At 36.6% G+C, this 12717-nt stretch overlaps 1 pseudogene; it reads left to right on the forward strand.

Moving 5' to 3' along the window:
• The first annotated feature begins 3896 nt into the window (after positions 1-3896).
• On the forward strand, positions 3897-8108 carry LOC149746852 (COP9 signalosome complex subunit 8 pseudogene; annotated as a pseudogene).
• The last annotated feature ends 4609 nt before the right edge of the window (positions 8109-12717 follow it).

Here is a 12717-nt window from a genome sequence, read left to right on the forward strand (position 1 = left end):
AATACTTGCATTAACTAATTTTTCCAGGTTTTCAAAAAAAAATTCTTGAAGAAGCACATTCTTTACTATTTGTTTAGGCTAAAGTCTGTGGTTACTCAATTTTAGGAACTTTTATATGCCTGAAGTTGTATTTATTTCACCTTCACTTTTGAACAGTTGCTGTGGCTAATGAACTTCAGGTTAAAACTTATTTTTTCTTAACACTTTGGAGATATTATTTCATGTGTCTTATTGCATCTATTATTTCTAATATCATTTTATGATAATTATGGTATCATTTATGGTAATTTACCTCCCCCTCTGAAACATTTTAGCATTTCAACTTTATCTTTGATGAATTAAGGTTTCATCAAGCTGTGGTTAAAGTGTGAGTTTTCTCTTATTGATCCTGCCATTGATCTCATGTCTTTTATATTCTTAAAATTATTTATACTTATTCTGTCTAATATAGCATTTTACCCTTACTTTCTCTTTACTTCTTTGGATTTCTTTAAAAGATGTGGAACATCTGAAACTATTCTTTGTTCTCCTCATTCACTTTTATTTCATATTTCTATCTCAGCTCCTAGACAAGTAGTTGGGCAAGTAGATTGAAAAATCCTCTTCCCTCCCCAAACATATAAAAGGGAACTGTTCACATCCTAGAAATAAAGAATAAACATGTAGACAAACTAGTAAGCAGGAGTGATAGCCACACATCTCACAGGACTGACACAGCAGCTTACATATGCTAGTTCTAGGATTTTATTACCTGTATCACATTGCAGTTACAAGAATAGTAGAGATTTGAAAGTGGCTGCCTATGCTACAAAGGAGTCAGGAAAAGACTGTATTAACCATAGGCAGGAATTGAAAATTTTATTCCCAACAGTCTAAAGTTGATACATAGATTAAAATAGAGAACTTTTCAAGCCTAAGACTGCACAGCTTAGCATGGAATCTGAAAATGTGCTACATGTTGCAAAACTCATGAACTGAGAAACAAATATAAAAACTGGTGTATAATCCACTACTGTATATAAAATAGATAAACAACTAGGACCTACTATAGAGTGCAGGGAACTGTATTCAATATCTTGTAATAAACTATAAGGGAAAAGAATCTGAAAAAGAACACACACACACACATATATATATATGTATAACTGAATCACTTTGCTATGCACTTGAAACTAATACAACACTGTAAATTAAGTATACTTCAATAAATTTCTTTTTCAAAGCCGATGTATAATCATTGACTAACAGTGAAACCATCCACAATTAAGGCTCTTTAAGTGAAGTCTTGCCTAAGACTCCCTGTGGATAACTCCAACAAAGAGGAAGCTAAGAGACAAATGATAAATCACTTCAGAAAGTAAAATGCTAAGACAGTGCACAGATTTAATGTTATAGAGTTTGAAATGTAGTATTGTTGTGAATTTAAAGCCTACATTTCTATCATAAAGAGCATCAAAAAGTTCAGTACTTTAAATCCCAAAGTGAGTGACCCATGCTAACAAGACCATTAAGCCACATACTCCTTGAGAATCCCAGGTTCTCTGCATCCTGTTACTCAGTGGCTGACACTGGCTCACTCTCAGTTGGGGCTCTGTGGTTTTGAGAGGCTCTTTCCTACTAGAGAATACTTGAGGGACTGAAGTTGGCTTTGGGGATAAAATAAGCATAGGTTTGGCCATCGAGGCTTGTTAACCTCATTAACAGTAAGATGGTTACATTTTACTGTTGCCTTCGCTTGGCTTATCACATTTTCCTCTTATCCCTCTTTTGCAGTGATGGCTATCTTTCTGCTCTGTAAAATAATAAGATTATTTGGAAAACAATACCCTGAATCTGATATTTGAACCAAGGTAGATCCCTTTATTTAGCAGATAGGTTTTAATAGAAGGCTTTTGTTAAAGGTGCTGAACATAATACTTAGAAGAACATGAGCAATTGAATCTTCCAGTTCTGAAACAGCCCAAAGATTTAGGCTCTAAATATTGCAATTTCTGCTTATAACCCCTCCAAATTTTGACTGAGTTTATCTTTGTTATATAATGTTTGGTAATAATAGCAGGGTGCAACCAACTGAAAATTCTGGCTCTTTCTAATCACTTCCCTCTAGAGCTAATACATGCTTTCACTCTGGCATGTGGCCTGACTTCCAAATTACTGGAGGCAATGTCATAATTAATTATTTCCATAATATAACAAGAATGACCAGCTTTCCAACCTGCCGTATGTCTTTTTTTTACCATCCAGTGCTTGCCCTCTATGTCAATGTCATATATTAATATTTTAGATATTTCTTGGGGATTCTTCTTTCAGGTAAAAAACATCCCATTTTATTGTGGTAAAGAAGTTACTATGACAAAAAAGATCCAAAAGGCAGTAACTGAAATGGTATAAAAGTATATCTCTGTTTCATATAACACATGAGTATTCCAGCTGCTGGTGTCTCTCCCTCACAGTCATTCAGAGACCCAGGTTCCTTTCATTTGTTTTCCCCCTTTCGCTAGGGTGTCTGCACTTATCTGATAGGTCAAAACTGGGTCATCTCACCACATTTAGATTCCAGACTGTACTGTTTTAAGGACAAGATCTAGAAATTTATTTCACTTTTAACTTCATTCTGTTGACCGAAACTCAGTTACATACCTATCTCTAACTGAAAGGACATATTGTCATTTGTCATATATTGAGACATCTTGTCTCTATGTGGACAGTAATGTTCCTCCTTAAGTTAATGGCTTTATCAATAAAAGGAGAAGAGGAGAACTGATACCAAGGCTACTGTTAGCTGTCTCCCCATACAATCTAATAAAATAAAGCAGTGCCTTAGAATAAGTATGCTTAAAATGTTGTAATAAGACACTTATAATGTTGAAATAAGTAAAAGAAGATATATATATATAGATATATAGATATATACATATAGTATGTTTAAGTAAACAAATAGAAGATAACATAAAGCCAGAAAGTTAAGAAATGTCATATATGGAAAAAAAAAAAAAACTTAAGTAAAAAGACCCAACAAGGAATAAAAAAGGATCAAGTAGAAAGCTCATAAGTATAAAGTTTCAGATCTTAAATTTTAAAAAGTTACTCAATTGAGAAGTTATATGAAAAATGATACAATAGTAAAAGAAACATTTATGCTGTGCTTACTATCATCCACCATTGTTTTAAATGTTTTACATATACTAACCTAGTAAGTATAGGCTAGATCAGAAACAGCTAAAAAGAGATTAGTGAATTAAAAGCCATTTATAATAAGGTACAAGGAGCAAAAGAGATGAAGAATAAGAAAAAGAAGATAGGAGATACAAAAGTTTAAAAATGTACTAACTAGTACTGACAAAAGTGGTATTAACACTCAGTGACTGTTGGTGGATTTAATGTGGGCAAAGCAGGAAATTATTTTGTGAAAGTAGCATACCTATTCCATAAAAGTACTAGTACTAGTACTAGTACTCTCTTCTTCCTCTCCTACTTTCCTCACTCCTCTTCAAACTCCTATTCCTTCTAAATGAGTTTTCACTAAGCATGGGACTCATTCTTCTGCTTCTCTCCTTTGTCAGTTTCAACTACTTTTAGCATTTCAACCAACTGTTACTTTTATGTAAATAAAAGTGCCAAATATACATCTTTTATTTTTATTATTGAGTTCCTGGTTTGATTTCAAACTTTTCTTCAATAATTTTCATGTACTTCCCAATTAACATAAAATCCATTATGCTGCAAACCAGACTGATTCATTCTCTATGAAATACATTCAATTTTCTGCTCAGTTTTCTGTCTTTCCATTAAGTATTCTTTGCTTATCCAATCATGAAATTTTTTATTCATTCATTCAGTTATCAAATATATATTTAATAGCTACTGTAAGATAGGCGCTGGTATAAAATGGAAAATGAGAGAGTTAATACTCCTGTACATGGAGCTTAACATTTGTATCTAATAGAACAATCCATAGTTCTAGATCTTCTGTGTGTGTGACTTTGTGTGCATGTGTGCACTATGTAGAAATAAAGTGTCTTGTGATGGAGATCACCAGCGGCAAACCACAGGGTTTGTCAGGGAAATCTACTATTTAAGGACACCGTTTAAACTAGGATATAAGGCCAGCCATAAAAATGATCCAAGGAAAAGTGTTTGTAGCAGAAGACAAAGTCAGTACAATGGTTCTGACATGGGAGAGAGAATTTGATTCTATTCTAAGAAGAGAAAGAATAACTGGAGTGAAAGAAGAAATTGGTATGAAATAAGTTGGAAAGTTTGGCAAAGTCTAAAGCATGGAAACCTTAAAGGTAGAGTTTGGATTCTATTCTAATTGAAATTAGACCTGAATTAGGCAAAAACACATCTGCCCCGGAGATAGAAATTTGTTAATCATCATCACCTAAAGCTTGATAATAAGCAAAATTGCTTTGGGAGACTATAGATAAGGAATAGCTTAGGACAGAAATCCTCTTTTCTTCAATATTTAGTGGTCAAAGTTGAGGCTCTCCCATAAGGTGGAGGGGGACTTGATGATATGTCCCCCTCTAACGATATCCAGAAGTAACGGGTGACTGTACATGGGTTTTGCTGAATATTATGTAAAAAGTTTCATGAAAATGAATGGCATTTTCCCCTTTCATTATATTGTTATGTCTTCTCTTTTAATTCCAAAGATGATACTGCAATAAAGAAGACATAAGCTGTATCAGTGGCAGCTATGTTAAAACATTGGTTTTCTTATCCAAAATACCCATTTTGTGGGCCCAGGAGCTTTGTAATACAGTTTGCTACTTAAGAAAATAATTGCTCAGTATGCTCAAAGAGCAAAATTTGAATTATCTGAACAATTGTCAGAGTGGGAAGCATAAGGGCAGATTTTGTTCTCCTGTTTGTTTATTTGCATAAAACTTTATGTCATTGCTGCCATGAAATGGATATTTTAGTGTGTAAAATCTTATTGTGAGCCAGTTTTTAAATATGAATTTCAATTTTAATTAAGTTAATTAAGAATAAACACCTGTGGAATGACCTCCTAAATATGGAAATGAAAACATAGACCAGAGTTAAAATTTAGGGTGTCAACAAGTCAAAGTGCCTTCTCTTTCAGCTTGCATCACTTCTTGATTTTGCAGTATAGAAATATCTTTAAAGATTTGTATTCCAGAGAAAAACAATCTATGGCTTTATTTTCTAAAATTATTGAGGCTCTCTGTTTACTGACAACAGTATCAGGACTGCAGACAAACAGTAAATTCCAAAATATGGTAATAATTTTGAAATTATTATTATAAGTAATATTTTTGGAGGAGAAGTATGCACATGGACGTGAGAACGTTTCCATTGTCTAGATAAATATGGCCCCAGCTTAGCCTAACAAGGTCTACAAAGTAACATGACTCTATTGTTAGGGAGCTAATATGCTCCTCTAAAGAGAGGTTTTGTATTTTGTTTTGTTTTTGCTTTCCCTGCATTATCAGAGGGTTCACTGAAAATGAGGCTCTGTAAATTTTCACCATAACCGATTTAACATTTGGAGATAGGCTAGAACCATATGGCAATCTATCAAAAAATTCAAGTTCATGAAGAAAATTGGAATGGTGGCCCTTCTAATTGTATTCAATTCCTAAAACCCTCACTACAGAAGACTGTCTTATGTGTGAAGAGTTTTACCAAAACCACTAACTACAAAAAAACTAGACCCCTCATTTTTTCTGTTTTTGTTTGTTTGATTTGTTAAACAAAAGAAAAACACACAACTGCTGAAGAATGGATAGGAATAGTGTTTGAGAACATCTCAGGCACTCTGAAACCAAACTATTCAGAAGTTTAGAATATGATACTTTAGAAATAAGTGGAGAAAGATTGTGGAGAGGTGACAATAAATGTAGATTTTATCTTTCTGATGTTAAATATTATGTTTATAATGCCTTACTTTCAATCTGGACTAGATGAAATAAATTTTCAGAGGTGGTTGTTAGTTTCCATATTTATTTTTTTTTACAGTCATCAGTTTTATGTATAGGTGTACTATCCAATGATGTTTTAATAGAAATCAGAATATGTATTTGTATTCCCCTAAGGCTAAATGAGGCTTAACAATTGTGGGTTTTACATCACTAATTTTCCTCCCAATTCTAAATGTTACCAATATGAGCAGTCATTATTTACGTTCACTGTAGGGAGGGGTAAATTAAGTCATGAAGAGCAATAGTTACTTTTACAAGATCAGAGCGTGGCAGGTAGAAAACACTGGAAGGAAATTTCTAACATCATTTATATTCAGCCATAGCTCTTTAGTTGCTGTAACACTTGAGTGAAAATTTCCCTTAAGCCTGCTTTTTCTTCAAGGGGTAGAATGAATCATTTTGCAATACTGAAGCAGGATTGTACTTATTTCCCAGATGGAAAGTAAGGTCAAATTTGACAAGGCTATTTAGATTGAAAAAGACAAATAGCAAATAATTAATAATTTGTAGAATAAAAGAAGAAATAAACTTAATAATAAATTTACTTCTTGCCTTCAAATTCTAAAAATTCTTCAAATTCTAAAATCAAATTCGAAATATGGAAAATAGTGGAATTAAAATTGGTTGAATAACTTCAAGGTAAACAATGCAAAATGCTTATGCATAAATTATTTTCCAAACTTTTATTTAAAATATGCCCAAGCTTGAGTCTGAGGTCCGGCTCGGCGGGGAGGTTCGACAGCGGAACTGGCCAGAAAAATGCCAGTGGAGGTGATGGCTGAAAGTTTCTTTAGTTTTAAAAAGTTGCTGGATCAGTGGGATAACCAGGAGCTCGAGGCTCCAGGAGGAATTGCTACACCCGCAGTGTATGATCAGCTTCTAGCTTTACATCTGCTTTATAATGACATGAATAATGCAAGATATCTTTGGAAAAGAATACCACCTGCTATAAAATCTGCAAATTCTGAACTTGGGGGAATTTGGTCGGTAGGACAAAGAATCTGACCGAGAGATGTCCCCGGGATCTATACCACCATCAACGCTCACCCATGGTCTGAGACGGTCCAGCCAATCATGGAGGCACTTAGAGATGCCACCCGGAGGCGAGCCTTCACCCTGGTCTCTCAAGCATATACCTCCATCATCGCCGATGATTTTGCAGCCTTTGTTGGACTTCCCGTGGAAGAGGCGGTGAAAGGTAGCCTAGAACAATGATGGCAGGCCGACTCCACCACAAGAATGGTCATGACCAAAAAGCCAGTTTCAGGGACCCTGGATGTTTCCTTTAACAGGTTTATTCTCTTATCGGAGCCTGCCCCCATTCCACCCATCCCCAATGAACAGCAGTTAGCCAGACTCACTGATTATGTGGCTTTCCTCGAAAACTGACTTATCATTCTGAGTTCAAGATCCACCTTCAGAATCCTGAATACTGACAGAAAAATGTAAAATTTTTATTTTCAATTTTATTGGATGAATTAAGCACCTCAGCATTCCTTACTGAGTATGTGGTAAAATATATATATAATATGAAGTATATTATATATATTTTGTCCTTAAACATGCTGGATGGTTGTTCATGAAATGCGACTTATTAAAGACATTCATGAGAAGTATTAAGTTGTAATATTCCCTTTCAGAAGAAGGGAAACTAAGTGTGGAATGCATTGTTTGGGAAAGAAGCTATTAAGTGACACATTTTGTATGACTGTCCTGTAGCCTATTGGTTGCTTATATTTATCCCTTGGGTCAAGTTCTGCCCTTTGGAGAAATACTGAACAAGTCTTTCATTTTTTGTGTGACAGGCCTCTGAATATTTGAAGTTGTTTATTGTATCTTCAGGTTAAAACCACCCCCTAGTTCATTTATTCTGCATTTGTTCAATAAATATTTAATTGAATTCGTAAAAAAAAATAAAAATAAAATAAAATACTCCCAAGCTTATATAGTCAAAATTTTAAGATGTTTTATAGATTATAGTAAAATAAATTTGAAATTTTAGATACTTTCATTCTCTAATTCATATTTAATTCTCCAACAGACATCTTAGATATGTATAGCATCACTATTACACAAGAGAAAACAGAGCCCTTGAACAGATTAAGTCATTTACTCAAGGCTACAGATTTACTAACAACATACTTGAGGTAAGAATGCTCTAAGCCTTAATCCATTGCTCTTGCTAGTATATCAGATTGACTCTTAGCCACAATATTTTTCTCCCTCAAAAACATTTTCATTCCGAATGTGGGATTTCAACCAGTGTGGGATTTTGGCTATGGTGGAGTAAAAATGCTGGCAAATATTATCCCCACAAAACAAGTACATAACTTGACCAAATTGTCAAAAATAACCATTTTAGTGCTCTGGATATTGAACAGAGGCAAACAACAAATTGAGTAGTGTTTACACACAAAACACTGTTAGAAGTTCCAGTAGGAAAGGTAGAGGTCTTGCCCTTTCTGTGTGAAGCTGCTCCTATCCCTCTCTACCCAGCTCCATTGGCACTGAGAACTGCAAAAATACTCAGCATAAAATGACGTCATCCAAATCCCTGCACTAAAAAACTTTACCCAACTCTAACATGACTTCTAGGAGCTTATGGCCATGTCCCTAGAATGACCCAAGCCCTCCTTAAAATGCTTGCCTGAGAAAGCTTGCAATTATAAATCCTTCCTCTGCCTTTTTGAGATGTATTGATACATCTTCTACCATCCAGAGCTGTCTCCTCAAGGACCTGGGAGCTGTCACTTCAAAACACAGACATTCAGAAAAGTAATTTTCCTCTCTTATCTCCTAGTCCCCATGGGAGAGTAAGTGCCTAATTCCTGTGGGTGTCTTGCTCCAAATTGCACAACTGCCTCCCATCATAAAGAATGAGGAATTTGTTTCTCCTCTGCTTAGTGACAATTACCAAACCCAGATGGACTGGTCTCATGGACCAATACCCACCCCCACACTTAAAACCCTTAGGTGCCTTTCCTTTATCTCACCCTAGTGTTTTAAAGCTCTCTTACTTTTGTTTTGGTGGAATTGAGCTTAGTTCTGTACTGAAGAGTTTTTTCCCCTGCTATAGAAGAATCTGAATAAAATATGTCTTAACAGCCTTTAACTAGTAGCTGGCTTTGTTTCTCTTTATCAGCACACTAGATTTATCAAACGTTTGTTTCTTTTTAATAGCACACTAGAGTTATTCAAGTGGGACTAGCTCTGAAAAACAGCAGCTTTGCTGACAGAGGAGGGTGAATTAACTTCAAGTGAAAAACAAAAATCCACACCCAGCAGCACTGTTACTGAAAGTAGCAAACCTAGAAGAAAACAAATAGGGGTTCTACTTGAGGTAAGTGGAAGAGAATTCAAAAATTTTAGATATACAGCTAATGAGACAATCATAGAAGACCTAGATAAATCCTTCATCACCTATACCTGGGAAACTAGGAAACAACAGGTATGTACTAGGAAGACCCAAGAGATCAAGGGCAAAGTAAAACCTGAGGCAAATATTAAAATTGCCTGAACTTTAGATGCCCTTTCCAACCTACACACTAATCTACAGATAGAGAGTGAAAGTCTTAGGAGAATAAAGTTACTGCTCTGCCAAATCATTGGCTAATCACTAAGCTAGGCACACACAGGAGCAGCCCCTAGGAATCCATGGTTAAAAATAAAAATGAGACAAAATTTAAAATACTGATAAGAGATATCAGGGGCTGTACATCACAAGAGGAAAGAATTTGTAAATTAAATAAGGCACCTTTTTAAAAGTTTAGAAAAACACTAGAATCTAGAGCTTATAATTAATTATATCTAAAGGTCCACTTGTCAATAAAAAAAATATGAGTGCAAAAATTCAGAAAAGTGTGACCCATCCTCAGAATAATAAAAGCAGTCAATAGGAACTGACTCTGAGTGGGACCAGATTTTGGATTTAGTAGACAATAACTTCATATTAGTTATAGTTATAGGGCTTCCCTGGTGGCGCAGTGGTTGAGAGTCCACCTGCCGATGCAGGGGACGCAGGTTCGTGCCCCGATCTGGGAAGATCCCACATGCCGCGGAGCGGCTGGGCCTGTGAGCCATGGCCACTGAGCCTGCACATCCAGAGCCTGTGCTCCACAGTGGGAGAGGCCACAAGAGTGACAAGCCCGCGTACCGCAAAAAAAAAAAAAAAAAAGACTCATGGTAACCACAAGGGAAAATTATGTAGTAATTATACAAAAGAACATGATAATGAAATCAAAGCATACTGATACCCAATTACATCGGAACACACAAAAAAGCAGGATAAGAAACAAGGAACAATGGATCTACAAAATAACCATAAAATAATGAACAAAATAAGAATAGAAAGTTTTTACTTAATACTTATTTTAAATGTAAATAATTTAAATTCTCCAATTAAAAGACATAGAATGGCTGAATGGATTAAAAAACATCCAATCATATCTGTCTCTCAGATACTCTCTTTAGGCATAAAGACACATACAGACTGAGAATGAGAGGCTGGAAAAAGACATATCAAGTAAATTGTAATAAAAAAAAAGCTGGGGTAGATATATATTACACTATAGACAAAAGAGTTTTAAACTAAAAGTAGTAAAAACAGAAAATAAAGTTATTATATAATGATAAAGGGGTCAATACATGAAGAAGATAAAAAATTAAAACTATTGTAAATATTTCTTCACCCAATATTGTAGCATTTGAATATATAAAGCAAAACTAACAGAGTTTAAAGGAGAAATAAACCAGAATACAATAATACTCGGGGACTTTAATATCCCATTCTCAAAAATAGATATATCACACTTATATTTCATGGAATTGAAAGAAAAAAATTGTATGATCATCTCAATAGACATAGAAAAACTTTTGACAAAATTCAGCATCCATTCATGATAAAAATTCTTAAAAATTAGTCATATATATCTGATAAGGGGTTAATATACAAAATATATAAAAAATTCATACAACTCAATGACAACAAACCAAATAACCCAGTTTAAAATGGGCAAGGTACCAGAATAAACATTACCCCAAAGAAATATGAGAGGGGAGACCTTCAAGATGGCGGGAGAGTAAGATGAGGAGATCACCCTCCTCCCCACAAATACATCAGAAATACATCTACGTGTGGAACAGCTCCTACAGAACACCTACTGAACGCTGGCAGAAGACCTCAGACTTCTCAAAAGACAAGAAACTCCCCACGTACCTGGGTAGGGCAAAAAAAAAGAAAAAAAACAGAGACGAATGGATAGGGACAGGACCTGCATCACTGGGAGGGAGCTGTGAAGGAGGAAAGGTTTCCACACACTAGGAAGGGCCTTAACTGGTGGAGACGGGGTTGGGGGGGGTGGCGGGGGGGAAGCCTCGGAGCCACGGAGGAGAGCGCAGCAACGGGGTGCAGAGGGCAAAATGGAGAGATTTCCGCACAGAGGATTGGTGCCAACCAGCGCTCACCAGCACGAGAGTCTTGTCCACTCACCCGCAGGGGCAGGTGGGGGCTGGGAGCTAAGGCTCAGGCTTCGGAGGTTGAATCCCAGGGAGAGGACTGGGGTTGGCTGTGCGAACACAGCCTGAAGGGGGCTAGTGCACCACAGCTAGCCAGGAGGGAGTCCAGGAAAAGTCTGGAGCTGCCTATGAGGCAAGAGTCATTGTTTTGGGTTGCATGAGGAGAGGGGATTCAGAGCACCACCTAAACGAGCTCCAGAGATGGGCATCAGCCATGGCTATCAGCGCAGGCCCCAGAGACAGGCATGAGATATTAAGGCTGCTGCTGCAGACACCAAGAAGCCTGTGTGCAAGCACAGGTCACTATCCACACCTCCTCTCCCGGGAGCCTGTGCAGCCCACCACTGCCAGGGTCCTGTGATCCAGGGACAACTTCCCTGGGAAAACACACAGTACACCTCAGGCTATTGCATCATCATGCCAGCCTCTGCCGCCGCAGGCTTGCCCTGCATCTTTAGCCCTCCCTCTCCCTGGCCTGAGTGAGCCAGAGAACCCCAATCAGCTGCGACTTTAACCTCATCCTGTCTGAGCAAAGAACAGATGCCCTCAGGCAACCTACAGGCAGAGGCAGGGCCAAATCCAAAGTTGAACCCCAGGGGCTGTGCGAAAAAAGAAGAGAAAGGGAAATTTCTCCCAGCAGCCTCAGGAGCAGCAGATTAAATCCTCACAATCAACGTGATGTACCCAGCATCTATGGAATACCTGAATAGACAGCAAATCACCCCAAAATTGAGGCAGTGGACTTTGGGAGCAATGTTATATATATATATTTTTCCTTTTTCTCTTTTTGTGAGTGTGTATGTGTATGCTTCTTTGTGATTTTGTCTGTATAGTTTTTTTTGTAACATTTGTCCTAGGGTTCTGTCTGTCAGTTTGGTTTTCTTTCTTTTTTTTTTATTACCTTTTAAGATTTTTTTTATATTTAATAATTATTTTTTATTTTAATAAATTTATTTTATTCTATTTTATTTTTTTCTTTCTTTCTTCCTTCCTTCCTTCCTCCCTTCCTTTCTTCCTTCCTTCCTTCCTTCCTTCTTTCCTTCCTTCCTTCCTTTCTTTCTTTCTTTCTTTCTTTCTTTCTTTCTTTGTTTTTCTCCCTTTTCTTCTGAGTTGTGTGGCTAACAGAGTCTTCTTGCTCCAGCCGGGTATCAGGCCTATGCCTCGAGGTTGAATAGCCAAGTTCAGGATATTGGTCCACTAGATACCTCCAGGCTTCACGTAATATCAAACGGCGAAGCTCTCCCGGAGATCT

This window comes from Delphinapterus leucas, chromosome 18, assembly GCF_059928025.1.
Source record: "Delphinapterus leucas isolate spDelLeu-1000000601 "Yukka" chromosome 18, BTC_Dleu_Yukka2, whole genome shotgun sequence".
Taxonomy (NCBI): Eukaryota; Metazoa; Chordata; class Mammalia; order Artiodactyla; family Monodontidae; genus Delphinapterus; species Delphinapterus leucas.